Genomic DNA, 6000 nt, shown 5'->3' with positions numbered 1-6000 from the left:
ATGTCTAGTAGTGAAATTTCTGGGTCATAGAGTAGTTCTATTTTTAGTTTTGTGAGGAATCTCCATACTATTGTCCAGAGTGGCTGCACCAGCTTGCATTCCCACCAACAATGCAAGAGATCCTCTTTCTCCGCATCCTCGCCAACATCTGTTGTTGCCTGAGTTGTTAACGTTAGCCATTCTGACAGGGGCAAGGTGGTATCTCATTGTGGTTTTGATTTTTATTTCCCTGATGATGAGTGAAGTTCAGCATTTTTTCATGTGTTGGTTGGCCATCTGGATGTCTTCTTTGGAGAAGTGTCTATTCATGTCTTTTGCCCATTTCTTCACTGGTTTATTTGTTTTTAGGGTGTTAAGGTTGATAAGTTCTTTATAGATTTTGGATACCAACCCTTTATCTGATATGTCGTTTGCAAATATCTTCTCCCATTCTGTCGGTTGCCTTTTAGTTTTGCTGATTGTTTCCTTCCCTGTGCAGAAGCTTTTTATTTTGATGAGGTCCCAGTAGTTCATTTTTGCTTTTGTTTCCCTTGCCTCCAGAGACGTGTTGAGTAAGAAGTTGCTGTGGCCAAGATCAAAGAGGTTTTTGCCTGCTTTCTTCTTGAGGATTTTGATGGCTTTCTGTCTTACATTGAGGTTTTTCATCCATTTTGAGTTTATTTTTGTGTATGGTGTAAGAAAGTGGTTCAGGTTCATTCTTGTGCATGTCACTGTCCAGTTTTCCCAGCACCATTTGTTGAAGAGACTATCTTTATTCTATTGGATATTCCTTCCTGCTTTGTCAAAGATTAGTTGGCCGTACGTTTGTGGGTCCATTTCTGGGTTCTCTATTCTGTTCTACTGATCTGAGTGTCTGTTTTTGTGCCAGTACCATACTGTCTTGATGATTACAGTCTGTGGTATAGCTTGAAGTCCGGGATTGTGATGCATCCTGCTTTGGTTTTCTTTTTCAAGATTGCTTTGGCTATTCAGGGTCTTTTCTGGTTCCATAAAAATTTTAGGATTGTTTGTTCTAGCTCTGTGAAGAATGCTCATGTTATTTTGATGGGTATTACACTCAATATGTAGATTGCTTTTGGTAGTATTGACATTTTAACAATATTTGTTCTTCCAATCCAGGAGCATGGAATATTTTTCCATTTTTTTGTGTCTCCTTCAATTTCTTTCTTAAGCTTTCTATAGTTTTCAGTGTATAGATTTTTTCACCTTTTTGGTTAGATTTATTCCTAGGTGTTTTATGGTTTTTGGTGTAATTGTCAATGGGATCGATTCCGTGATTTCTCTTTGCATAGGAATGCAACCGATTTCTGTGTGTTGATTTTATATCCTGCAACTTTGCTGAATTCATAAATCAGTTATAGCAGCTTTTTGGTGGAATCTTTTGGGTTTTACATATAGAGTACCCTGTCGTCTTCAAAGAGTGAACTTTGATCTCCTCCTGGCTGACTTCATTTCTTTGACTCTCCTTATTCACTCAGCTTGTCATGCTGTTCCTCAAACTTGCTAAGCATGCTTTCACTCCAGAGCTTTTGAACATGCCATTCTTTTTGCCTAAATTATTTTTCCTATTGAATTCTGAATGGTTTGTTCTTCATATCTCTTGGCTTTTCACTCAGATATAGTTTTCACAGTGAGGTCTTCCCTGACCACACTATGTAAAACTGGATTTACTATTCCCTTTCCCACTTTATTTTTTTCCATAGCAGTCTCTAACATATATTTTACTTGTTTGTTTATTGTTTTTCTCACTGGAATGTAAGTACCATGAAGAAAAGGTGTGGGTTTTTTTTCCTCACTGTTTTAACTACAGTGCTTAGAGGAGAAGAATGAGTGTCACAGAGTGCTATTCATTAGACATTTGTTGAATGAAGGAACAAATGAGACACAGGTTCTGGGGAGTAAAGTAATCTGAGAAACACTACCTTTACATTACCTAAAATAGCACCCCACCCTTATAGCGATCATTCCTTATCCTCTTAACTTGCTAAATAAAGCAATACCACAAAAATGTGTTAAATAAACCACATTTTGACACATTACATACTACTTGTTTCTTGAGTGCCTCCCCTATTAGAAAGTGAGTCCATGAGAACAAGCACATTTTGTTCTCTGTTGTATCTGGTGTCCATGGCCTCACTGCATATAAGTGAAATGAACAATGACAAACTTGAGTGTAACATTGGCTGAGGATGTCACAAATTGTCATAACTTATATTTCTTATGTATATATTTCTTATATATAACTTATGTTTTGTAACACACTTTACAATGTTAAATAACAAGAATTCAACCAAGTAAATTTTAGAGACCTGTTTAGCTTTATAAATTTATTCATGGATCAGGCAGCTCCACGTATAGCAAGTAGATGTGATGTCCAAAAATCTATAGAAAAGGTTTTTAAAAGTAGAAAAAAGAAAATTATTAGCAAAGAATTTATTGTTGTAGGCAAGGTTGCCCTCCTGAGGGGAACAGAGAGTGTCTATCATTAAATTTCCTAAAACTGACCAACAAATCTCCCTGGTGACTGGTTAAAGGCTACATATCTGAGGGAGTTGAAACTGTATTCAAGTCCTTCAAGCATGCATTGTATATTTGCTTTGTAAATGAGTATTCTAAAGGAAAACTATCTTGTCCTTAAAGACAATGCTTCTTATCCCTGCATTCCTTGATGTTACTACTTGTGATTCCTGCCTATATGTTAGTCTATAATATGTGAGCTCTTACAAGATATAAAAAGTATATAACCCTGTAAAAACTTCATTTTCCAGAGCACTCCCTTCTTTGGGAAGATGGTGTTTCTTGGGCAGCTGTCTCAACTCTGGTTCAAATGAAACTTTCTTTTAGACATTCTAAAAGGTTTGTTCATTTTGCAACTCATTTTTCTTCTCTGCCCTATTTGGGGGCCCCCAATCTGATGGTTACCAAGCCAAATTCCTCAGGACACAAGACATGCTTAGTAAGATTTTGTTGTTTTTGTAAATATCTGCAACTTTCAGGACTATAGTTCTTGGACATAAAATAAATTGGTATGCTGGAAGGTGTCATGCTTGAATCTAGAATTTAAGGATCCATTAGCTAAGCCTTTGGGGTTCTCAGACTTGAACTACTACCTAAAAGGGATGTGCCGCTGGATGGAGGATTGTGCATGTTTTACAATAAATCTTGTTGCATGGAGATTTTCTTGCAGTTGGCGGGCAAACTAGTGTGAACCTAACCCATTCCATGACCAACTTATCCTAACATAAGAGTCTTCTTGAAGTAGCAAATGATCTAATAGACTTTCAGTCCTAAACTCACACCCCCCAATTTTGCAGCTTTTTGGTCTCGGAAATGCCCGTTAGCAATAGCCCTTATCTACATAAAACAAGAAGAACATCTGCACCTTTTTAAAAATATTTTTTTAACCTTTATTTATTTTTGAGACAGAGAGAGACAGAGCATGAACAGGGGAGGGTCAGAGAGAGAGGGAGACACAGAATCTGAAACAGGCTCCAGGCTCTGAGCTGTCAGCACAGAGCCTGACGCGGGGCTCGAACCCACAGACCGCGAGACCATGACCTGAGCTGAAGGCAGACGCTTAACTGACTGAGCCACCCAGGCACCCCACGTGTGCACCTTAATGTATTGACAGTAACCACAAAATGTTAGTGCCTCCTGGTCACAAGAATGCCTTATGTGCACACTATCACCAATTCCCATGGAAACTGTTGAGGTTTTCTACCCAGGCAATTGTGGTCTGAAAGGTTAGAGGTTGGCCCTGGGAACATCCTCTGCCAGCTCAGTTGGGCACCAGGCAAACATGGCAGATCAACTGGGTTCCATATTTATGGAAGCTCAGTTGCCTCTGGGAATATCTCCTGGCAGCTCAAGTTGATGTGCCTTGTAAAAGAATGCCAATTAGATTTGAAAGTTTGAATGCAGAAAGTGTGGAAGTCAGAACTGAGAAGAACTTACTTATAGCCCTTGGAAATGTGAGAAGGACAGGGACTTCAAAGGATTCATGGAGAGCATGTTTATTTATTTATTTATTTATTTATTTATTTATTTATTTATTTTGCATTGTCCCTGAATGTTGCCAAAAGTTTGCTTCAAATGACACTGCTGATACCAAATCTGTTAAATAACAAAAACTCAACAGAATAAATTTAAAAATCTAATTGGCTTTATATATTGATTCACGAATCACACAGCATCCTGTCTGGAAAGTAGAGGGGAGTTCCAAAGGTCTACATAAAAGGGAAAAAAAATTAAACGTTTTTTAATTTATTTTTGAAAGAGAGAGAGAGAAAGCATGAATGAGTGGGGTAGGGGCAGGGGGGTGGGGGCAGAAGATCCAAGGTGGGCTCTGCGCTGATGTGGGCTTGAGGTCAGGAACTGAACCAAACCATGAGATAATAACCTGAGCTGAAGTCAGATGCTAACCAACTGAGCCACCCAGGCACCCTGGGAAAGGTTTTTAAAGATAGAGAGGAATTGACAAAAAGGAAATTATTGTCCATGAACCCATTATTTTAGGCAAGGTTGTCCTCCTAAGGGGTACTGACGGGGTCTCTCAGTAAATTTCCTAGCACTGACCAGGAAATCCCCATGTTGACTGATTAAAGTTTACATTTCTGCAGAGTTGAAACTGCAGTTAGGTTAGGTAATAATTGTTGGTTTACTGACTTCAGGCCTTAACTTAAGTGACACCATTTTGATTTTATTTTTACAAACAGTGACAAAACCAACCAAACAAAAAATATCTTCTGGAGAATTGCCAGGGTAGACAAGCAAATGCAAAACCTTTGCTACTTGACTCTCTTGGATGTTTAACATAGGTTGTTCCCAAGAATATTTGTGTTTAGACAGAGCCTTTAAGGCCAAGTCACCCTTTTCTGTGAAGTACGCTGTCCCATGTATCTCATAAAGCAGTAATTCTCAAGCTGTGAAGGTAGAGGTGGGTTGGAGTAGAGGAGGAATTTTGCCTCCTTGGTGTTAAAAAGGAAACCACAGGCTCAAAATGTGTCACTTAGATTGAGTTCCTACATTGGGGATTAATACCAATCTAATTGCAGATTTGGGGTGCCTGGATGACTTAGTCAGTAGAGCATGCAACTCTTGATCTCAGGGTTATGAGTTTGAGCCCCACATTGGGTGTGGAGATTTCTTAAAGAAAGAAAATAGGGGCACCTGGGTGGCTCAGTTAGTTGAGCCTCCAACTTCAGCTTGGGTCATGCACGGTCTTGCAGTCCTGAGTTCGAGCCCTGCATCGAGCACCGCATCAGGCTCTGGGCTAACAAACAGCTCAGAACCTGGAGCCTGCTTCAGATTCTGTATCTCTCTCTCTCTCTCTCTGCCCCTCCCCTGGTCATGCTCTGCCTCTGTCTCTCAAAAATAAATAAATGTTAAAAAAATTAAAAAAAGAAAAAAGAAAATAAATTGTAAACAAAAAAAAATTTAAAAATTGCAATTTCAACCTCGCCCAGAAATGTAGTGTTTGTTTACTGGTAAGTCAGGAATTTTTTTTGATCAGTGCCAGTTTTCCATAATAGGCCCTCTCCATCCCCCAAAGGCAGATGAGGTCAATTCCACAATAAAACCCTTTGCCTTTACCCACAAGGAAAGTGGCCTTTCTAGGAACAATCCTTTTCCTTTGCTAGTAATTTTCTTGCCCCACCTTTCTTCTATAAAAAAACTTCAATTTTGTATAACTCCTCAGAACTTTCCTCCATTTGCTAGAGGGAATGCTCCCCAATTTGTGAATGATTTAATAAAACAACTTAGATCTTTAAATTTAGTCAGATGAATTTTTTATTTAACAATGAGCATACTGGAGACATTTTTAGTAGTCATAACTGGAGGGGCAAGGGTGTGGTGTGCTATTGGCACCTAATAGAGGACAGGGATGTTCAAATATCCTATAATCAGAATTTTCAGATTTAGCAAATAAAAATACATGTAGGGTAGTGTCTCCAAATAAAATACAGGACTCTCAGTTAAATTTGAATCTTAAATTAACAC

The sequence above is a fragment of the Panthera onca genome, chromosome A1 (genome assembly GCF_046562875.1).
Source record: "Panthera onca isolate mPanOnc1 chromosome A1, mPanOnc1 haplotype 2, whole genome shotgun sequence".
Taxonomy (NCBI): Eukaryota; Metazoa; Chordata; class Mammalia; order Carnivora; family Felidae; genus Panthera; species Panthera onca.
This window is presented reverse-complemented; position numbering follows the sequence as displayed.